General features: G+C 32.1%; 1 long non-coding RNA gene across 1 annotated transcript in view; it reads left to right on the top strand.

The window, feature by feature from the left end:
* Nucleotides 1-25,379, top strand: part of LOC118206083 (uncharacterized) — a 155,086-nt gene that overhangs the window by 46,544 nt on the left and 83,163 nt on the right. The window contains exon 2 of the long non-coding RNA XR_004761127.2: nt 17,938-18,019. This is a non-coding gene — a long non-coding RNA (uncharacterized LOC118206083). The remainder of the gene's footprint in view (nt 1-17,937; nt 18,020-25,379) is intronic.

Genomic DNA, 25,379 nt, shown 5'->3' with positions numbered 1-25,379 from the left:
TATTATTGTCACTTTGATTAAAATTCTGCTTTGAAATTTACACTGATCGATAATGCGTTCATAACATGGCAGATTTCTGATTGAATCTCTCAGAGAAATGTGTGTATGGCTCGGAATATTATTATCTCTTCACTACATTAGATTTAAACAAAAATTAAATTACTTCGGTTGCTACATAAAAATAAAGCAAATGTTTCACATATGTTAAAATTCATTTTCAAGTATTTCTAGCAACTGAGTACATCTTCAGCTTAAGAGTGTATACTTACTGAAAAATCTTGTTAAACACTAACTTTAGAATTTTTTATTAATGATCGGAACGTATGATGTTTATTTTATTTTTAGCGTTTTATTATTTAATGCATTGCATCAGTTATTGCAGACATCTTGTCCTAAAAGGCTAATGAAAGCTCCTTTGCTAGGAAGTAGAAAGGATGTCATTTGAAATCTTCACACTTATTTGTGCGTTAATATAGGGAAGGGGAGGAAACGGAATAGGCGTTTCGGCATTTTAAGATGAGTTGATCTTCCATCTAAGTGGTTGTTATAGAGTGGTAATGTTCAGTACCACTATTACGTTCTCGAAATTAGGGGTCACTTTTAGAGATGGTCGTCACGAAATAGTTCACTGTACATTCGAGTCAATGTTTACTGCATTCTCTCCCAAGATAAAAGAAAGTGTCACTTAAGTTAGATATAGTAAAAGCGAAGTTTATAACTGAGTAAGTATTGAAGTTGTAAGTAGTAATAAGTAGTAAATATTGAAGACTTGAATAAACTTTTTTCCCCGTGGTAGAAGATATCTCTAATGATGGACATAGTTCTCTTTGTGATGTAGGTAAGAAAACCTTTATCATATTTAAATATCAAGATCAAATCTTAAGTACTACACACAAATTTTAGAGTTGTGAATAATATACCTATATTCATTTTATGGATGATAATACATATAAAAATTCAATGAACAGCTTTTGTAGAACTTGCGCTTTACTGATTGCCATGCAAAGGAAACTAGTCACAGTCACATGACTTAAACTTTATAGAATTGTGCATGCTTATGAGTTTGGTAGCCACACTGCATACAATAATCCAGTCTTCTATGAGTGATTAAATTTTTGTTGGTGGGCAAATGAGTTCATACTTCTAATTTTGATAACATTATTATGCTAATTATAATGTGTTTGTGTCAAGCATTTTGTCTGTGGAGGAGACTCGTTAGCTGTGCTGATGTAGTAGGACCATAGTTTTAAGTTCTTTTATCGAGAGTTCTAACAGGCGCATTTTGGTAATTTTAATATTACAGTAATAAAATGTATGTATAAAATTGTGTAGTCTCTTCTTTCTATACAACAATGATCAATCCTTTAAATGTGCTTAATATTATCAGGTTCTGTGTTTCTCCTTACTTGCTTGGGGAACATTCAAGAACCTGACTCAGAACAGGGAGCTTACTAAAGCTATGTTCAATAAATGTGGGAAGTAGACAAGATACACAGGAAGAGTATATGAAACCCTTTATTTTTTCACTCTTTACAATAATTTCCGGACTTCGGAATACAGAGACCAACCACTTGTGGTCTGAACGTAAGAACATAAAAATATTAACTAAACTCTAACTTAACTTTGGAATAATAAACAAGGGCCTACGTGGAAGATTGGCCGTAAATTAACAAGAAGCCGTATGTAGTACAGAGAACTGTTAACACTACAATACGTTTAAAATTATTAAGAGAATTAAACCTCTGGCCTGGAAGGCAACCAGCAACCGAGTAAAAACTGCTAAGGCAAGCGGCCTGCTTCTACTAACTCCTTCCTCTCTCTCGCTTGGAAAAAAGCCACAACTTAAGTACTTGGCGTTCGCCAACAAATTTGCATAAATAAGTTAAAGCTTTTAATTCTGGCCGGAAGTAGAAAATAAGAAGTGATAGTAAAGATTTAAAATAAAATAAACGTTAGTAAAACTTAAGATCCTTACAATATTAGCTGGATTCCTTAAAAATAACCGCATGGCAGTTTTCACAGTGTTTCCCTTGAGTAATATAAATATAAAGTTTCTCTTAGGATACCCGCCTCTCCGAAAATAGACAGCCTTGTGTGCTATAGAAGCTTAATCAACTACCATGCTATGGGGGCTTAATCAGCTGCGTGCTATGGGGGCTTAATCAACTGCCTACTAGCTATTTTTGTAATCTATTTATTCAGTCTGTCTTTTGCTATATATTTATTCAATTTGTCTTTCAATATACTCCAACAGAAGGTGTTTTTTTTTTTTTTTAATCCAATAGTGTATGAGTTAAATTCAATTCCAAAGAGATAGTTTTTTCTTTTCAAAAAATCTATTTTAGATGTAAGAGATAGTTAATCATTAAAACTTTTATTTTTTAATTGTTTCGCATGTTTCCTCACATGTATCTCATACATATATTTCATCCTTCACGTATCAGGACATAATACATACATGAAATATTTACATTATCTTCAATATTATGAAGCAATGATTTCCAAATACAACAAGAGATACTCCTCTTGCGATTACTGCGTTAATTAATTTATAAAATTCTGAAGAAGTTTTAGATCTAGCAAATGTTTCGTAGGAGTCTCAAAAAGTGTTTTATGAATTTTGCAGCAAAAAAAGCCGAGAAATTTAATTCTAAATAGCTTTAGAAAAATTCTATGAAGCATAATGATAAATGCGATGCATTTTATAACGTAAATTTTAATGTTTGCCATATTCTGAGCTCTTTCTGGTTAATACTAGCTATATGAATTTCGATAACTGCAATATTCTGAACTCCTTAGCTAGTATCTTACGCCTATTTTTGTGAACTGTTTTATAATCTCAATTATAGTGGTGATAATTTTAATAACTAGGATGTCAGATTTCAAGGGTGTTTCAAAGCTTTTCAAATAAAAGGTAATAGGAATTACAGTAAATTCTCTCTAAGACATTCACTTACGGTTGATGCAACGTTATTTCTCTCCTGCTATTATGAAGTAAAGCCATATTACAAGGTACATCATTGTCTTTACTTCCTTGTACGAAGTAAAAAGGAAGTAATGTAATCACGAAAAGTTTCAGGCAGCATATTTCAACGAAAATATCCATTTTGACCGCTATCGAATGCAATTTAATGATGTTTTTGCGTGATATCTGTACGTAAGGACAAAATAAAATACTCTTTTTTTTCAAAAAAATTATGAAACTGCTTTAAAATGAATTCTGAAGAGAATTCGTGGCGTCTGTACGAAAGTACGTACGTACGTACGTATCTCGCATAACTCAAAAGCGAGTAGCCTCAGAACGTTGAAATTTTGTATATAGGACTGCTATAACATGTAGATGTGCACCTCGTATTTTGGTTGCAATCGGCCGCATCAAACGTATATAAATATATTTATATATGTATATATCTACTGTGTTACCCGGCTCAGTGATCTCAGTTTCTCTGCTCTTATATGTTTGTAAATTGTACATTTTTTGCTTTAAAAATTATTGAATTATGTTGTTCTTATCTTCAGGTTGAGGTTTTTATGCCTTAGTAAATCTGTACGCAATATTTTTAGAATTATCAACAATTTTAAAGTTGTTTAAGTGCTGCTAAGCCTAATAATTTTTTTGATGGCGGCCATTGCTTGTTTACATTTGAAACAGCAGGATAGTGGATTTGTTGCCAATCTAGAGAAACTTAGCTTCGCAACAACAAAGATAACGCTTTCATTTATTATTGCGAATTAAATCATGCTTAATCCTTTCTGGAATTTTTTCGAGGAAATAAGTGTTTAAGCTTTACTTCGTAATTTTCATTACAGATATTTTCAGTTTTTATGTATTTTTGCCTTGTTGCGAAGTGAGAACTGAATTAATTGAATGAGAAATACTCAATCGTCTGTGAAAAAACTGTTTCCTATTTTGCTTTGTTTGCTTAATTTCTTTTATACATCGTTCTAGCTTTATTATAGTATTTGAATAGAACATGTGGCAGCGATTAGATAATTCTTTAAATGATATAAATTTTGTGCATTCTGAGTTATAATATAAACGAAATACGAGGCGTATTCGGAAACTAAGTACCGTTTTGAAAAAAAAAAAAAAAAAAAAAAATAGTAAAACAATTTTTTTGAATCCAGTTTTATTTTTACATGAAAATACATGTCTTAAACTATTTTTCAACATAGTTTACGCCAATGATCAAACACTTGTCATAGCGGGTGACCAGTTTTTGTATGCCATCGTCAAAGAAACTTCTCACCAGTTTCGATAACCACGACTCCACAGCATTTTTCGTGTCATCGTCAGATCCAAAGCGCTTGCCACCAAGCTCGCGCTTCATGTGCAGGAACAAGTGATAGTCGGACGGCGCCAAGTCCGGGTTGTACGGCGGGTGATCGAACTGCTCCCAACGATTGAGTGACACAAGCAGTATGGGGACGAGCATTGTCATGGAGCAACACAATTCCTTTACTGAGCATTCCTCTTCGTTTGTTTTGAATGGCACGCCTTAGTTTTGTTAAAGTCTCACACTATCGTGCCGCATTAATGGTTTCACCTCTGGGAAGAAATTCAGTAAGCAAAACGCCTTTCCTATCCCAGAAGACAGTGCACATGATTTTTTGTGATGACATTGTCACTTTTAACTTTTGTTTTTTCGGAGAATGGGTGTGTCTCCACTCCATCGATTGTTGTTTCGATTCTGGTGTGAAATGACACACCCAAGTTTCATCACCTGTCACAATTTGGTTTAAAAAGTTTTCTCCCTCATCACTGTATAAGGTATTTCTCCCACTTCCCTAGCGAGCCTTCGTTCTGCACACTGAGCCGGTATTTCAGAGGACCATGGTTCCCGGCGAAGGCGGTTGCATATTTTTCATCTCTCTGGCTTCCAAAAAAATCCTAATGACTCTACAACTGTACCGCGTGAGAAATGTCAGGTCACTACCAAGTCCCTTTATTTTGTGAACATCAGTGAGCATTTTTGAAACCCATCGGGAACACAGTTTCCGATAATTCAAGCGGTCAGACACAATTTCGAACAAAACAGTACGTGAAATTTGTGGAAATGCCTCTGAAAGAGTTGTCATTGTGAAGCGTCTGTTCTCAAGAATTGCTTCATCAACTTTCCTTACCAAATCATCAGTGACAACAGAAGGCCGACCACTCCGAGCCTCGGCGTAGACATTTGTTCGACCTGGATTAAATATTCTTACCCACTTTCTCACCATTCCATCACTTATCGCGTATTCACCGTAAACTTCTGTCACTTGACGATAAATTTCGGCCGGTTTAACATTCCTCGCGTTCAAAAATTTAATCACGGCACGAATCTCACAGTCAGCGGGAGAACTAATTGTCTAAACATTTTGAATGTGCACAGCAAACTGAAAACACAACATAGAGCAACCAAAATGGCGACAATTGAAAGTCAGTGAACAAGAAAGACTAGTGCGCATGTGCGGGACGCCTACCACAGCGCTGCGACGGCGCTAGAATGAAACAGTACTTAGTTTCCGAATACGCTACGTATAATACTGTTAAGTGAACCTAGCGCCAGAGTGTCGCTATGTTAAACAAATAGAGTGAATTTTAAAGAATGCATTTATTCTATTATGGTTTATGCGTTGTCGGCGAAGTAGATTTAATTCAATCCAATAAGTTTAAATGAAATGCAAGAAAAAATGCGTATAATTCAATATTCCGTACAAAGAAGTCATGTGGTGTACACATCAGATTTTTTACATAACTGCGTATTTATATATGTTTTATAGATTATTTTTTTGCTTGTTAGATATTGATTATTTTAAGTTATTTAGTTATTTAATCATGTATTATTAATTATTTTTAAATTAAACCAAAACAATAAATTAAATCAAATATGCGAATAACACTAAATAAATGATTTCTATTAATTATTTTTTTAAATTATCACACGCAAATTATGTTTAAATGTTAATTATTATGTTAAATATTAGACTAACATTTTTTTGCTGAGCTCGATTTTAAATGTCAGTAAAAATGTAAAAGTAAATCTCACTGACACTGCATCGATATTTTTTACTTTACTCGTTTGCAATATCGGATGATCGATATGTATGCTCCTCATCGATGATCAACTTCCGCCATGACGTATTCGAACAAGAAAACGATTGATCTTCGTCTCTCTTCTTTTCTTCTCTCTTTTCTTTCCCCTCGTATATCTCTCTAGAGTAAGAATCCCTAAATTCAAACCTCGAGTTTCAGGTCGTCGCTTTCAAGCGCATTACTTTTTGAAGTTGCATTTTTTTTCATTTCAGATTCTTGTGGAAATTCAGTTTAGAAACTAGTAAATGTTCCGGTATTTCTTTTTCCGCGTTTATGCCAATTGGTGTATTAGGAAGGTAATGTTAAAGTTGTTTTTTAATTTCTTTATTTAAATGTTAGATATTTCTATAGCCTTTACATTAGCATTTCATTATCTTCACATGCATTTTTCTTAGTCAGTCTATTTTTTTTTTTTCAGTCTTCCTTTAAAATTTTGAGTTTTCAAAAATTTATGTTTGTTTCCAGTTTACTTCTATTTCCTAATCAAACAAGCACAATTTTGTTTTAATTCTTAAAATGTGTGATAAATTTTGATACGATTTATGTATTTCTGAAATTTGTATTTGTCTCTCGGTGAATTTATTTCCTTTTTATTTTTCCCAGTCGAATTGAATGCACTTCACAGATAATCTATAAAATATAAAAATAAAGGTAATACTAATAACAGAGCGTAGACTCTAGAATTATTTGTAAAGACTTTGTTTAAAAAGATAGTACAAGATTATATAGTGACGTAAAAGAAGCACAATCTCAGAAAACGCTGAATAAATAATAATTTTAGAAACTATTCTGATTTTCAGAACGAGAGAAAACGAACTGTGACCTCGCTGAGATTCGAACCATGAATCTTCGCTTTACCAGGTGAGCTTATTTATAATAAGAAAGCACGCACAAGAAAATACGAAAATTTCTTATATTTTTCCTATTTAAAGAGTAACTAAAGAGAGGGACGAGACACAGTACATTAAATCTAGGTAGCAACGAATTATTCTTCACCACAGTTTAGGTCAGGTACCACTACAGAGAAAGGCTTTCGAAAAAATAAAAAATCAGCTGTTCTCTTGAGAGAATTCGTAGATCTCTCATTTGCAATCATGTTAACCACTTACACACTAAACAAGCTAGAAAATGCTCTAATTCCTTACAACTTTACTGATGACTAAAGCGCCCGAGAGGGTACTTCATTTAAACGACCAGCTACCGCCCAAACATCCTAGATCGTATCCTCTGATTCTACCTCTCGGTAAAGTAAACAACCTAAAGTGCAGTTTTCCCAAATGGCATTGTATCAGTTCATCTTTAGTATAGATTCTTTTGTGGTTCTTTAATTTTTGACTAAAGCTGACACTCATAAGCTAATGGCAGCTCCTTTGTTGGAAACCAGAAATGATATCATCTGAAACTTTCACATCTCTTTGTTCTCGTCTCTTCTTTGGGTGGGGGAATGAATTGCTATTTCTGGCGTTTCGGTTATTTAAGTTCGGTTTCGGTTCGATATTTATTTGAGCAAACAGGTTAGCTAACGATTTAGCCTTCTATAAGGGTTAAAGGCAAATCATTAGACGACTACATGCCAAAGAAAGTAATTGTATTCACGGAAGAATTTGTAATCATAATTGCCTCATATTTGCATTGCACATAGGGAGAGTGCAAAAACGTACTTAGAGTCAGTTTTTTCCAATCCTTCTTTTTCGATCTTTGTTTAGCGCACCATATATTCCATGGTAAAACAAACAATGGGAAATTTTTGTGGTATCCTCCTTCATGAGCTCTTAAGTCCTTTTTTGTGGCGAACCTTTTCCTTGACACCGTAAGTGTGTGCTTATTTTGTTTAATGGTTAATTCAGTTTAGCACACAGTTAAAGCCTCTTTGAAGACAATAAAACATATACTGTTAGCCTTCTTCCGTAAAGAGCTTTTTCAATAAGCTGTCTGTATGCAGTTTACCATGATACAAGCGTTCCAGTGGCGGCTGTACGCTCTGAACTTAACTACTTACTGAGCAGAGGACTTCTTGTTACCAGAGGCAGTTATTGTTACCAGAGGTTATTGTTATTCTTGTTACCAGAGGCAGCCGCCGGGAACCGAACCTGGCATTAACTATCAGTGTTATGAAGCTTCTGTCACTCGGATCTTGATAAGCCTTCGAGTAAAGTATATTTAATGAAAGAAAATTTCTTTTCGCAATGTTTCCTTTAAAAAGCAATATTAAATTCCATGATATAATACTTACCATTAGGGAGAGGTACTTACAAAATACTCTCCTATCCCGAAATCTATCTTTGCATACCTCAATATAATTATATTCCCTTTTTTTAAAGGAAATGTGTGAAAAACAAATTTAATTAGCATTATCCGATCAACAGTGGTCCGACGGTTTCTAATATGCAAGTGAAGGCGTTACATCATATGACATCGAATCAAGTGCTTTGTGCTAAGGAAATATCTAAGTGAATATCTGTAATGTAGAGTTTAATTTCAGTTTATAAGAACTCAAAACGAATTGTTATGGTCCCTAAATATAATGTTGAAGAATGTGTGAAAGTAGAGGGTCATCGGACGAAGTGGCGAGTCATCGGACATGGAAGCATTGAGATGTGTGAATATTTTAAGACACACAATCTCTACAGTATGGAAACTGTTACGTAATGTATATCGTAACGCCTCCACCATCTTGTCCATGTATGCCCTCTAACGGCAAGAATGAGTCAGTACGAACTCTGGCAATAACTGCCTCTGGTAACAAGAAGTCCTCTTCTCAGTAAGTAGTTAAGTTCAGAGCGTACAGCCGCCACTGGAACGGTTGTATCATGGTAAACTGCATACAGACAGCTTATTGAAAAAGCTCTTTACGGAAGAAGGCTAATAGTATATGTTTTATTGTCTTCAAAGAGGCTTTAACTGTGTGCTGAACTGAATTAACCATTAAACAAAATAAGCACACACTTACGGTGTCAAGGAAAAGGTTCGCCACAAAAAAGGACTTAGGAGCTCATGAAGGAGGATACCATAAAAATTTCCCATTGTTTGTTTTACCATGGAATATATGGTGCGGTAAACAAAGATCGAAAAAGAAGGATTGGAAAAAGCGGACTTAAAACTATAAAAGGCATCAAAATCTTCCAAGTGCTTAAGGCATCTAAAAGTCTTCATCCGCCCCTGAATTAAAAAGTACTTCAAAAATGGTGTCAACACCAATAGTCTCTGTGCTCTTTACTGATGGTTCAAGGTTTAATTTAACATTTCATTCTAAATGTGCTTATATCTGGAGAGATAATTCCTTGGAACTTAATGAAACGTGACCGTTTCAGTAATGCAGGAGTGATGTCATGGGGAGAAATAATGATCAATGGGCGCATGCCTCTTCAAGTTTTTAGCAGCGGATCAGTGCTTGCCTAAAGATATCAATATGAAGTCTTAGAACCTTATGTAAAACTTTTCAGAGGAACATATGGATCTGACTTACTTTTTGACGATAATTCTCGTCCATAAATACCTATTTATAGATTTATCTTATTTAAGGACGATGATTCTCGTCTACTTACCGCACACCTCGTTGACAAATTCCTTAAACGGGAAGACATTGAGAGAATACCGTGGTCAGGAAATCTCCCGTTCTTAACCCGATACAGAACTTATGGGACTTAGAGTTGCATGGAGACTTCCTCCTCCCAGAGATGCAGAGAGAAGACAGCATAACTAGGAGTGGACTGAACTGAACTGAATCCCCCAAACTGTATTTAACAACGGTATTACCAGCATGAGAATGCGTCGTGATATGTGTGCCATATTAAATTCGTAAGCCTTAATTTTTTGAACTCTGCTTGTAATGTATTATCATCACTTTTATTGTTTCATGCTGCAGTTGGATATCATATACAGTATTCTTAATTTTTTTTTGGAGCTGTGTGTTATAATGTTGTGTATTAAAAATAATTTTGGGTATGTGTATATTTTCTCTTGTAAAATTTTAAAAATACAAAATTCTATAAAAATGAAATTGTTGATGGACTTAGGAAAATTCTCTGTATTAATAATTAGTTCTAGGATTTAGAAAAAGTAAAAATTAAGAATTTATTAAGCAAAACAAAATGGAATTTTAAAAAAGATTTTTAACCAGTATCTAAATTACTTTAATCTGAGAATTTTAATAAAATCAAAATATTTTAAATCAAAATAAAAATTTAAATATTTGAATCTAAAAGGTAATATCCAAAATATCTAATATTTTGGCCAATTTTGGCCAAGCATAAAGAAATTTCAAATTTATTTCTCTTAGAAAGAGAATTCTAAAATTTTGAAAAGTCGTAGAACTTCATTCAATGAAGATAAATTTTATAATAGATTCCATCAAAAAATTCCAGAAACCGAATATTGAATACTACTATTTAATAGGAGACTTGGCTAAAAAAAAGGAATCAAAGACCATTCAGATATAATGAGCTGCATTCGCGTTCTCCCAAATTTTGACTTACTCTCACTGCTATTGAGGAACATTTCGGTTCAGAATAATATTCCAGAAAATTTGATAACCTCGTATATCCTCAGTGAAAAGAGATTCAATGACTTCCCAGCAATTGGAAAGGATTATCTTCTGGGAAACTATGCGTCACGTGTTTCACTCTATAAAACTAAATCTCACGATTGCTTCCAAGCATAGAGGAATCCCATTGGTTTCCATTTCGTTCAACATGCGCCGTGAATGGAATATTCTACGTTTCAATGAATGATGCAAATTCCCAAGAAATAGAAATTCAGACAGTTAAAAAAAGTACGCAAAATAAGAAGAAAGCTGAAGTTAACATAAAATCGTCTCGGAAAACCGCGATTGATTTTCTTTTCGCTGCTAAGTTTCTGATTCAAGTGGGCATGCATCTAATTCTGCAGCTTAAAACTAATTGAATAGCATCAGCCGTTTAATTGAGTCATGGTCTCTGCAGAACTAATTCAAATTATCTAAACAACCACATAGATGTTTCAAGCTCGTAATTATGCTGCGTATTTTTTCATTACACATTATGCTGGCTGTCAAATGTTTAAAACTCTTCTGTTAATTCGATAGCGTTAACTGTTACTGATATGGTATCACATTCTAGAAATTAACTCAAATATATTAAATATAAGGTTACGCAAGCTCTGAATACTATTGCATAAAACCATAAAAACCAACTAAATAGCGTCAACAGCTATACTCGGAGTAACGCCTTCACAGAATGCTACTCCAGTAAATGTTGTTATAATCAATACGACAAATAATTCCTGTCTGGCCACTGAGACTCGCAGTATCATGTTAATCAGTTATGACATCATTCTAAATTTAAGTTCAACCCCTGAACACTATTCTTAGAACATTCCCTCATATTTTTTTGGTATAACATTCCCTCATATTTGACAAACTTGGCTGCAGTTTAGCAGGTTAACATTTTATTACGATGTGAGACAGAAATTTACTAGTATGTAAATACTTCAAGGCCTGTGGAACTAGGCTGAGCAAGTTAAAGGACGCACTGTTGTTATAATCAGTAGCTAGATGATTTAGTTTGGTAGGGATAATTAACTACCTTAACTCTCTTCAATTCTTAACGTGTCTTCTATATTAAATCTCACCATCTAAGGAGTTTTTTCAAGTCTCTAGCTAAGCCTTTTCAAAGCCTAACTTTAATTCCATACAGCAACTAGGCAAGGCACTTAATATTATTTAAAGTACATGGTAAACGTTCATCGAAGTGGAGGCCATTTGACGTGTCTTAATTACTCTGCATCTTCTTTTTGTATACTACTTGTTTTAACATTTGCAGGAATGAGTTACGTCATTTTAAAATATGAGAAATGAAGAAATAAAATAATTAAAAATATAATTGGTTAATAAAGCTGAAAATAAAATTTTATATGACGTATAATTTTGCAAGAATATTAACAAGATGATAGCATTGAATGATATATTAATGATGACCAGCGTGCATAATTCACTATCTGACAAAAAGCATCCGGGCACCCCCTCCCACAAATAAGTGGATTTAGCAGGTGACGTAATTTAATCCGTAACTGAATTACGGATTATATTAACTATAAAAATATTGGTAGTGGTTTGTCAGGTCATATTTATGCTTTTTTAAGATAATGAGTAAATCAGAAGAGCTTAATAACTTTGGCAGTGAGGTGAGATGCCAGTTTTGTTCAGTTCGTGAAATTTTGGACATTCTACAGAAGCCAAAAACCGCTGTGAGTGATGTAATTGTGGAAACTCTGGCAGTAAAACTGCAGAAAAAACGAAGCCGCAGGCCGAAAAATGTTAGTGAACGCAGCTGTAGAACTCTAAAAAGGGTAGTGAAAGGAAATCTCAAGTCCTCGTTGACTGAAATTACTCAGGAGTTCCAAAGTTCATCAAGCGTTAGTGCTAGCAGCAGAAATGTTCGTCGAGAGTTAAAAAAAAAAAACCTGGGATTCTATGGTCGTGCAATCGGGCACAAGGCCGAATATCACTCCCCAGAATACGAAGTGTCGATTTCAATGGAAAAGCTCACCGTAATTGGACTCTGGACATGTGGAAAAATATTCTTTGGAGTGATAAATCTTGCTTTACAATATGGACACATATGGGTTTGGCAGATGCCCGGCGAGCATTTCATAGACTGCATTGGTGCTGACTGTAAAATTTGGTGGTGGCAGCATCATGGTGTGGAGATGTTTTTCATAGATTGGCTTAGGTCCCTTAGTTCCTATGATTGGAAATATGAACTCGGAGATGCATGTGGGCATTCTGGATAACGCTGCTCTCACAGTTCTATGGCAATATTTCGGGGAAGGCCCATTTCTCTTCCAAAAGGATAACTGCTCCATTCACACATCGAGACTTGCGCCGCCATGGTTTGACGAAGTGGTTCAGACGTCATCCATCGCCAAGCATTGACCGGGGGCCACCCACCCCGTACTGGTACTGTTTTATCTGAGACCTTGATGGTCGGGACGTTACATGACGAAGTGGGTGTTCAGAGCCCCGATATAAATCCCATAGAACTTGTTTAGGACGAATTAGAACGCAGATTACGTAGCCAGCCAAATCGACTTTCCTCACTGCCAGCACTTCAGCCGTTATAGACACCTGGAAGTCAATCCCTACGGGCTCCTATTAAAACCTGGTAGAAAGTCATCCCAAAAGTGTGCAGACTACCATCGATGAAAAAGGGGGCAACATCATATTAATACTGAGGACACTCCAAGTCCGTATCACTGGGTGTCCGGATACTTTTGCGAGTATGTTTGCGAGACCGTGTAGCAGTAACTTGAAAAAAAAAATGTTTCCTTAATCTCGAAAATATAAAACCCAGATTTCCGTAAATTAGTCAATACGGGCAATGAAGATAGTTTATCTCAATGTAAAAATTGATAGTTTTGATTGATAATTCTATTTTTTATTCCAATAATTGAGATCATATTGATTCCACAAACAATCATTGGAGCTGGATATTTGTAGATAAATAGTCTTTGTTTTAATTAAGGATGCGAGATTTACATACTGTTTTAAATAATGGTTTTTATCATGTATTTTTCGATTACGTTGTATCATTAACAAAATTAATATATTTGCGTAGCAGATATAGTTTCAACAAGTTTATTGTGAGATGGAAGTAAAATAATCTGCAATTAAACACAGAACCAGATTTATTTCTGAATTTTATAATTATTTTGTATAAAAGTATGTACGAAGCTTTGATCTACTTCACTTCTAAGAACCGAAGTTACATCACCAAAACATTTCACATTCTAAAGTATTTTCTTAGTGTTGCCACTCAGTAGTAACTAAACATTAAATATAAGTTTGTAATTACTGCATTTCAGTTTTTTACATTAATGGATCATATATGCCTTATTATTTATAAAACGTTCTTCCTAAAGCTGTTCGACAGAATAATTAATTAATTTTTATTTTGTATTATTTTATTTATTTCCTCGTTTCCTTTTAAAAATCTCCACATCTAGTTCACACATATACTTTTTATACATTTGCAATGAATTCATTTGTACTCCTCATTCACACTATATATAATATCTTTAATATTATTAATTATTTCGCATTTTAAATTTAATTTTTTAGTTTTCAAATTTTATGGCTTATGTATTAAGGATTTTAAAAGAAATCAGAATTCAATTCATATTTATAATAAATTATAATAATTATTAACTTGATGCTGAAGCAAATTAGTTTAAAAATAAGTTCTACTCAAGTAATAACTAAAATAACACAGTTATTAAGTAAAATCTTGGAAAAGATTATAATAATGTTTATAAATTCCTAATATTTTATAAATTTGAGCATTTGTTAGTGAACGACTAAGTAAGATATATTTTTAATAAACAGTGATACTTCAGTATATATCATAATCCGTTCCAGATCTTTGAACGTACTCTAGAATGGGCATACACCAAATGAACTTTTCCAAAAAAAATTAATAAATAAAGGAAAAATAATTAATCCATTCTTATAAAAAATCCTTCGGTAGTATTATAACACTGTTCAGTATTAAAAATGTAGTGGATGAAATAGATACTGTACATAAATGAAGCACTGCATTGTATTTTCTGCTTTTTGGTTCAAAAATATTTTTTCAACGTGCTTTAAAGGCAGGTTATTTATTCAATAGTAATAAAGGGTATACTAACGGTTGTGGGCAGTCGTAGCTTTGTCTCGAAAGAGATATGGAAGTGCAGTGCGTACAATAGTGACTCATGGAACTTCGAGTCGTATTCTATAAAAATGTCTTATATGAATTAAAACTTTTCACATCCAAATGAGATGTATACCAAGTTGGATGAATTTCAAAGCATGCGTATACCGAGATACCACTATATCTGTATAAAATATAATAGCGGTTTCTTTTTATTAGTCTCAATAAACATAATTATCTCAAATATTTTTCAGTGCATAGCTATTCATGATGAAAGTATAATACTGTGCATTGTAAAGCTATTTATATAAATCCTGAAAACCTCACAAACAATCAGTTTCGTAAATTCCAACTAAATTCCGCTCTTGAAGATTTGGAACCAAATTCTCTTCCTAAATGTAGTACAAAGAAACAGATGCCATTCGAAAAAACAAATGTAGTGTCCTCCACGTTACTTTTCTTCTGCTTCGCTCAAAATTGTTTCTCTACGTTTCATGCTTGTAAAGAAAAAGTAAGAAATAATGATCTCATCACTAGTTGCAGTGAAAACAAAAGCTATTCATTCTTTTCGAATCTTTCTCTCCCATCACTTCTCTTCATCCGCTTCTCCCGCTGCTCTTTTTTTTTTTTTTTTTTTTTCGCTGCTTCTTATGATCTTTCCACCCCTTTTCTTTGACGGTGCCTTACATGATGATGATCCCCCTTAATGACTTGATTATTGGCATCGATAAAAGGCGTTTCCATGGAAAGGGCGGAGGAAATCGCGGCTCCAAATGAGCCAATTAAGGAGAGATCAATTTAAACTCCTCCAATGAATAAAGTTCATGTTCATTAGGGAGACGCCTCTTCTGAAGCACTTTGCATCTCATTAATTGACGAGGGGAGGGGAGGAATTCTTTTTATTATTTTAAGATCTATTTTTATAGCTGTCCAAAGAATGTAACTTTTTTTAGCAATATTAATTTGCATCATTAGTAAATCAACGATTAAAAATAAAGATTTCTTATGTTGTTCATAACCTTCATTGTTAGATTAATGTTTTAATCTAATTAATTGCGTAAATAGCTAAGTAACTTTTCTAAAGAATGTTATCTTAATCCAGCTCTTAGCTTCAGTTACATGAATTTTATTTTGAATTTTTAACTCCTTATCAATTTTTTCAATTTCCAAGAGTTATCTTTTTATTTCTTTTAATTACTTTTTACTCATTTTCCTATTTAGTTTATTTCGGTTTCTATTTTTTTTATCTCTTATTTACTTTGTTTTCATTTTCAGGATTTAACTTCTCACTTGCTTATTACGCATACCTGCTGCTTTCAATTTCGACAACGCATCTGTTGAGAAAAAAAAATTAATAATAATTTCTTAGGAAAGATATATTCATTAAAAAAGTATTCCAAATATATTTTAATCTCTATTTTATTTGTTTCTGACGTGAAAAGAAATTAATTTTTATGTGAACAATTTACCCTTACTTCTAAACTTCATTACCACAGTTCAGTCTTAAAAATCATTCAAGTCATGAATTTCTGTCTCTGAGCCATAATCATGCAGTTAAATGTAAACTATTTAAAAAGCATTTGTAAAGCAATTTTAAAAAGCATTTGTAAAGCAATTTTAAAAAGCATTAAATTAAATTTAAAAAGCATTTGTAAATGTATCAATATACGTGTATCAAATAAATGATAATTTGTTGGTAACATTTGTTTTTAATTTTAGATAATTAGATCTACATTACTTAATTAGATATGCATATATATTGCTTGATTAGATCTGCATATACTTTAATACACGCATCTAATTATATCTGATGTTAATGACTGTGAGTTCCTTTCTCTCACCTGCTCTATTCTTTATTTATGTTTTATTAATTTATTTACATAGGCATAAATTTCTTCATTTCCTTTTAACGAATTGTGTCAATTTAATATCCTTATCTGGTCATTTCCCATATGTTTGTCACCTTTCTTCTTCCTTCTTTACTGGTAATTTGATTTCAGTTTTGAATGGAATTTTGTGTCGATTTATTTCCTGTATTTTTAAAGTTTGCTCATATATTCTTTGTGGCTGAAAAAAAATATTTTTACGTATTTTTAAAGTGTGCTCATATTCTTTGTGGCTGGAAAAGATATTTTCTTCCTCTGACTTGATTAACTTTCAGGGAGTTAACTGATTCTAAATCAGTAATTTAGCTAAAATTATATCTATAAATAAAAATAAACTATAAATAAAAACTATAAATAAAATTTAAACAGTAATGCAAACATTTAACTGAAAGCTAATTTCAATAGAATACTTAGATATTAAAAATGAAATAGAATCTGTGCCGTTCAGTTTGTTATACATTGAAATATAAATGGGCCAAAATAGAGATCAAGCAGTGTTTCAATTCATATCTGCCCAGTTTTTCACTTCAGAATGAATTGGCCAAGAGCTATCAGATTAGTTTTCATATAATATCTGAAAAAATAGGTTGTCATCAATAACAAACATTTTACCCGAAATATATAATTCTTTATTGTATTTCTTCTATTGTATTATTATTTATATAAATAAATTTTATATTTGACAAGTATATCCCTCATATATAATATAAACTAACACTTTTGGCAAAGGGCGAGAAGAAGATTTAAAAAAAATGCTATTATTTTATCTGAAATGATTTTTAATGAATTTTCCAGAATTGTCTCCGTTCAATTACATATGCTAAATTTAATTAATTACAAAATTTATATTTATAATGATGGATTAAATAATTTTATATATAAATATAATTGAAATCCGTGATAGAGATTTTATTCATAAATTATTACTGGCATACTACTCATAGGAGAACCAAATGGTTTCATCAACAGTAAATTAATATTGTATATAATGTTTACCAGTTCAAAATCTGAGAATGGGAACTATTAAGAATGGATCACGAAATCAGGAGGATGAATTTAAAAAGCAAAATAAAATAACTAGTTCAAAGTTTATGAAAATATCTTTTTTATAGCAAAGCATATGACACTAATGCGGATCGTGAGGCAAAAGAAAAGTTTCAAGCTACTATGCCTGATATATTCGAGAATTTTTATCTCCGATTTTAGAATATGTTGAGGAATTTTTGCTTACCTTTATGTTCCTGAATTTATTTAATGTAGATAATGTGTTATTCACCTTAAAAAAAATTCAATTTTCTAAATTTTGCAGATTTTCATGACGGGCCCCTGGAAGTGATAAATTTACAGAGAACCTTTTGTAAGAACGACCACTTGTTGTCCTGACGATTTTGGTATGAACGCCTTTGTAATGCAATGGTTATGTTCAATATGCTCAATAGCGATGTTTATGTAATGTTTTAAGATATACTACGTACTCAAAAGTGGTCGCCTTAGGGAGGTAGTCATCACGGCATGGTTTACTGCCTAGCGTTTTCTTTACAACTATGTTCGTAGATATGACCTCATGTACACTTTATCGTGCTTATTTATATATATTTGTCGAAAACATTATTCTTTACTTTTCATGTAATGAGACATATTCATATACACTGTATGTAGCAAATTATACATCTAAAGGTAACTGACTACGTACTGTAAATGATTGTTTTATTTTTCTACTTATATTGCTTCCTGTATTCATATTTCATCAAAATCTTTGTTGTGATTTAAGTATATCTTTTTCGTTATAGTTAATTGTGACAATTCAAATGTCTATGCTATCTAAAACTAAGCAAATTTCTACTTCAGATCGACGTTGAATCATACAAAATTTTACTGGAACCTTTGTCTACAAAACACCAACGTCAGTGAAAAAATTACTTTTTGCATCATCATTTTAACTTTCAGAATGGAGTTTTTCTTTTCCTTGTATGTCTATCCGTTTCATTATAATTAATTTTGCCAATCCAAAAGTTTGTACTACATAAAACTAAGAAAAATTATACTTCAGACTGGCGTTGTTGTCTTATAAAATTTCATTGAAACCAATGTCTATTAAAACCAACGCTAGTAAAAAAAAAAATAATTTTAGCATTCTTGTAAATTTGAAAATGGGTAGTTTCTCTTCCTTATATCATGTTTGCTCATATCATGTTTGTGTTGCTCGGTTAGAACATCATTATTTGAAATTGTTTCCATCATTTTTCATTTGAAAATGCATTTTGTGTATTCCATGTTTTCCCCATTCCCCCCCTTTTTTTTTTCAAATCCTACTGTTAATTTACACTTATTAAACAAATATTCTTCAAGCATTTAACAAATTTATTTTCTATTTATTGCATTAAAAATGTTATTTTCAGGTATTTCAGCTTAGTTTTTTTACTTTAAAATAAATAATTAATTAATTTTGTAAATATAAGCCATTTTGTACGCGACAGTTCATGTGAAATTACCATGTTGTCTTCCAAAGTAAAGTAATTTATCTTCTTGATGTTATTTAACAATTTTGTCCCATTTTGTAATCGAAGCTGCTGCTAGATTTTTGTTGAAATAGCATAATTAATTATACCTAAAAACAGAACACTCTTTCATTGTTAAAAATAAATTTCATTCTGAATTACTCTAAATCCTTAGAAGAAGAAGCTCTTAGAGGAGGTCTATGAGCTGGGTAAAAACATGAACGTTGTTTTCCTAAGGATCCCGAGCGGAAAAAAGGAACTCAGCATTTTCGGAATCAAATCAAACTACGTGGGATTAAATTGCAATATTTTCCCAATATTTTGATTTTTATTTGTTTTCATAAATCTCCATTTAGAAAGCAAATTCGAAAAATATATGCACGTGGATTCACAAATGAAATTGAATGGCTTACGTTACATGCTCAAGTGTTTCTGCGGTTCAGTGCATGCGTGTTTCGTGTTTTACTGACATAAACATTTATTTGATAGAAAACAAATTTAGTGTTTGGAAGTAAGAATCTGTGCTCCTCGTTTAGATGCTCATCAAACTTATAATCTTTCCTGAAAATATTTAATCTGACATGAAGCAAATTGAAGTCTGTTACATTCATTTCGAGGTTGCAAGAATGAAAAACTTTGTTATGGAAACTCTTCTTTTCGGTTGGATTCTTGGATGTGAATCATGGGAAAATTACGAAAATTTATGAATCAAATTGGTTGTCTTAATTTTCAGTCTATAAATAATAATAGAGTTCAGCTATAAATTTTATTTCAGGAAGTGAGAGTTAAAATCGGCAACGAATATTGGAATGATGGATTATGTGTTTGACAGTTTTCAGATAAGAAAATATTTTTTCTTTATGAAGTGGAAATATTCTATTTTTGTTGTAAACAGAAAAGAAGTGTTCTGTATATGCAAATGATGTACATGATAGGTATCAGATAAGGAAATATTTTGTACTTTATGAAGATGGTATGTTTGTTATAATATTAAATTTTAGTTAACTTGCTTAATTGTAGTTAGTAAAAATACTTTTTTATGAATCTAAACGCCATGATTCATAAAGCTTTATATACAGATTTTTAAACTAAAGCTTCTTATAAATAAATTTGTTGCTAGTAATACGATACATGCACTTATTGGTAATACACATATAACTTAATAAAATAACATATGCACTGTATATTGCTATATATTGTCTGATCTTTATTAAACGTAACTTCTTTATTGATGTTAACTGTTTTCATTATATTGGATGATGTTTTGATATTTTCCTTTCTTGAGAAAAGTTGTATTAAGGATAAGTTACTAAAATTATGTTTAATGTGTGCTTTCTGTGTACTATCTGCATACATTTAAATTAAAGTATTATAATGTTCTGTGTCTAATGTTCTCTGTCAATCTTACATATATAGATAGAAGAACGTTCTTAATGCATTTGTGAATAGGTATATTATAATTACAAATAGCGTGCTAATGTATTGAACTTAATTACAAAAATTTCATTTCTTCTTTTCCAAAGCTCGCACTACTCTAATTCGTTCAATTAATTTAAAGTAACGTCCTTAGATAAGAAAATGTAAATAACTGTGAAACATTTCAAATTTTATATTATAGTGTGTTGCAATACATTGACTTGAAGAATAAATCCGTGCAATATTAAGATTCCTTATCAGGATCCTTATCATTATCTCCTTATCAGTTGGGCCTCTTTTGTCACTAAGATTGTTATTCTAATTAGCTTATAAAGATGTTCAAGTTAAACAAGTTAAATCTGCATTTTATTAATTGCTTTAAATTTAATTTCGTTGTTTCAGAAAGCAAAATTCATCCTATATAGTTTTGTAGGCAGTATTGAAATTCATGATTATTTATTTATTATTATTTTTTTATTTAATTATTAGGCAACCTAAGTTACAAGAAATTATTAACAGACTACAAGCAGAGTATATTACTAATTTTAAATATTAATAATATCAGCATATTATTTACACTTTCCAGCCCTGTTGTTTAGAAACAAATATCATATTACGTTAAATTAAAAACTTAATTTATCTTCTTGATGTTACAGAAATTATTCCAGCAATAATTAATTAAAAAATAAAATGATATTCTAATTTGGGCAACTATTAGTAGCTTACACAAGGCAAATTATTAATTTTAAATAAAATAATATTTCGGTAAATAATTTTAAAAAATAAATAAGGTTTCAAATTGTGATTTTAGCTGACTGTTCTACCCAGAATTACCTAACAATTCATCGCCCCGAATACAACATAGATAAATTTCATTTGCCCTGAATATCCGATAAATTGAAATGATGTAAAAACTATGACATCCGGCATTTTATTACGTCATTTCATTCAATTCAAGAAAAAGACAGAATCACCAAAATAAAAACAAGAGACCAAAACTGCTGTAAAAAAGGCTGAGTTTATTGAACATTAATCCAATCTTTTATACAGTCACGTAAAAATGCATTCTACTAGTGATAAAATGCATAAAAAGCAAATATCCAACAACGTATATCATCTATTACATCATCAGTTACATTACGTAACATAATATATCTTGCTGTTATTTATTATCTTTTTTATTATTATTAAGGAAAAGAGGCTGAGGACAGAAAAATTAAAGGCAAGAAGACACACACCAAACGATCTATTTTCACCAGAGCAATGTAATTGAGTTTTAGAAGGGGAAAAAATTACAAAACAAAAATTCAACGTTTCTGAAAAGCATGCTTCAATCGGTTATGGAGCAAAGAAAATGTTCAACCGTTAATAGAATTTGACTTTTCTGGTTTATAAGGCTTGTTCCTCTTTTATTTTTATACGGTTATTGATTTATGGGAATATTTTTTTTATTCCTTTAGCGTTCTGCAATGCATATAAAATTACGAATTATTTATATTTTTAGGTTGCTCACGTTCCTCACAATATTTCTGGCTTATCCTAATAATAAAGAGATCCCGCATTTCAGTCTTATTCAATATATTTTATCACTCTTTCCGCAAATAACTGAGTAAGGTTAATACGATACGTGAGTTGGATTAAAATATAATATTTTATACGCATTTTTATACGCTTCATCTGTACTATTTATTCTAAATAGTTCAGAGACTTAAAATGCTGCATGGCAGTTGAAGTTTGATGCGAAGAAATGGATTTATAGATAATATAAACATTGTCTTTAAATTTGATTGAAATTAATTGTCTTTAATCTGCATCCAGGGAGCATATTTAAAAGTTAAAGAGGACATAGATTAGCGAATTTTTGATAGATTGATTTGATTTAGATCATCTTATTTAAAAAGATAATTTTAACATAGTTAAGATGTATTATAACATACAGTGAATTCTGTTGCGGCGACCGCCTCTCTAAGGCAATCTTCTCTGAAAGTGACCAATTTCTGAGAATTTAAACAAAGTTTGCAAAAGATAAGGATCATCTGAAACCGCTGGTGGTTATCCTAAAAAACTTTGACAGTAATTATTACTAATATAGGTCCTGTTTATAACCCAACTGTTTCCTGTTATTAACCCAGCTATACTTGCTGTTCACTGTCAAAAAGGTCTTGCTCCCTTTAAATTTTTTTTCAACATTTTTTTTTTTTTTTTTTTTTTTTTTTTACATTAGTTAACTTTTACATAGCAACAAGTTAGAGTTACATAAAAGAATTTCTACGCAAGTGTAATTATGAAGCGATAATTCTTTAAATTTTTAGTAAGATAAAATTTATGCCAAAAATCAACATTCAACATAAACAACATTATAATCAACATTCCGGTACATAAAACCAGGAAAAACGCACGATGAAAATTAATACCTTTATTGTTTAATGGAATTAGTATTACGAAAACGATATAAATTTATAAATTAAAAAGATCGAATATTATATATATATATATATATATATATATACAAAGCCGGGACAAGGGTGAGGTAATTGAGATACTTGCCTCAGGTGAATTATTAAGAAAGGCCTGAAATTAGATATGAAATTTTTTAGAAATACATTGAAAAAATAAATTATGTTGGTAAATTTTCAGTTTTTCAGCATATCGCAAAGCATCATTTTAAAATATCATATTTAGAACAACAAAAGAAAGTAACAGTTTTTAACACTTATGCATTATTGTGGTTTTCCTTAAATGTCCTTAAACTATTAGTGAAGCCAAATCGGAAATGTAATTAATTATTAACGACTTAATATTTTAAGAGAGATAAAAATTATTACATTAAGCATTTTATATAATTTTCAGCTTTCTATTACAGCTATATATTTGTATACTTTAATTTATATAAGGCATGAAAAAAACCAAGCATTATAATGGACTGAAAGTAATAGCTTCTTTAAGCAAATGAATTTAAAATTTTATGCGTAGAATGCAATGTTGCAAGGAACGAAAGGTAAATAAGCTTTGCAATCAAAATCCTTAACTGTACACTATACTTAAGTATGCACAAAATCTCTGATAGTCGCATGATTAGTAGAGGAATTTAATTAATAACAAATCCGGCAATACGTTAACTAAACGGGAAATTTTGTGGTTTTTTTACTTGTGTAACATAAGTACGAGCCAGTTTCTCTTAGACGTCCTCACCAAAAATTCCCTCTCATAATAAAAAAAAACCTCTTTGTCGTATTGAAGAAAACACAAACAAACAATTGGACTTAAAAAATTTTAAAATTTGCGCTTTATTGCACCTCTAAAGGAGTATGATATACTAATTAAATTAACTTTAATTTCACAACTTTCTTTTAAATATTATTTCAAGAACTCCAGATATCCTTCCGAAGCGTAGATCTGTTGAAAATTCTTCGGCTGCCTCTTTAAAAAAAATTTTTTTTATATTCATTTTATCAAGTTGTATTGATTATATATTATTATGTTACTTTATTGAATTTTTATGGCTTAAATTTTAATATGTATACTTTGTATTTGGCCGTTGACCCCCTTTCTTGATTTAATTTGTGATTTAATTATTGTATCTTTATTATGTATGTATATTTACATATATATATATATATATATATTGAATGAACTGAAATTCATTGAAATCGAAACATTTTTTTCTGATATTTGCGCAATAGCTGCAATGTAAGATAATAATAATTTATTTAATAAAGAAATGTTGATTATATTACCACCTAATATAAATTTAGTAGAATTTATCAAAATTAGGTAACCCAGAAGTTATGAAATTTAATTCCGAAAAAAATTTTTAAGGGACTTTAATATACACTGGTGTGCAAAAATTAAGGGCGAAATCGAAAAATTAGCATATCAGCTGAACGAAGAGGCAGAGCGGACAGAAAGACCAATCAGGAGATTACGTAAGGTGATGTACGGTAGCACATGCGCAGATATGCAGTTAGACGTAATGGGGGGAGTGTCTAAGTAGTATAAAGCATGTTGTCGGTGTAAGATCAGTATTTCTGGCAAAGAGATTGCACGCCGTATAGCAGTTAAAATCACACCGAGTTGCTGCCTCAGCGAAAAAAGGCGAATAATCAATCTGTTAGACGACATCTGGATGCTTTTACCCGAGGTCGAATCATTGGGAAGTTGGAGGAAGGCCGCAGTGTGACAAGTGTGGCTGCAGAGTTCGGAATTGCTCACAGCATCGTTTCACGACTTTGGAGAGAATTTCAAACTACAGGAACAGCTATCCGGGGGTTTAGTAGTGGTCGTCCACGAGGAACCACACCCGCAGATGAACGGTATATTGCCTTACAGGCCAGAAGAAACGGGCAGCAGACAGCGGGAGAAATCGCTAGACACACGACACAGGCGACTGGACGACCGATATCGCGTTTTACCGTGGCCAGAAGACTGCACGGTGGTGGTCTGTTTGCACGACACCCTGTACGGTGTGTACCTCTAACGCCTGCCCATCAGAGAAGGCGTTCTCTGTGGTGTCGGAAACACCGGAATTGGAGAGACAATGAATGGGGACGAGTACTCTTTACAGATGAGAGCAGATTCAGTCTGAGTAGCGATTCTCATCGCATACTCATCTGGAGAGAGCGGGGAAGCCGCAATCATCCCTCGAACATCATTGAAAGGGACAGGTATGGAGGTGGCGGTGTTCTCGTTAGGGGAGGCATCATGCTTGGTAGTTGTACAGACCTTCACATCTTCGACGCAGGTTCAGTCAACGGGACCCGTTATTTTAACGAGATTCTTCTTCCATATGTGCGTCTTTTTAGAGGCGCTATGGGTCCGCAGTTCCTTTTCATGGACA

This window comes from Stegodyphus dumicola, chromosome 8 (assembly GCF_044657685.1).
Source record: "Stegodyphus dumicola isolate Sdum_Otavi_A_Nest chromosome 8, ASM4465768v1".
NCBI lineage: Eukaryota > Metazoa > Arthropoda > Arachnida > Araneae > Eresidae > Stegodyphus > Stegodyphus dumicola.
Note: the sequence above shows the minus strand (reverse complement) of the source record. Positions and strands in the feature narration are given on the sequence as shown.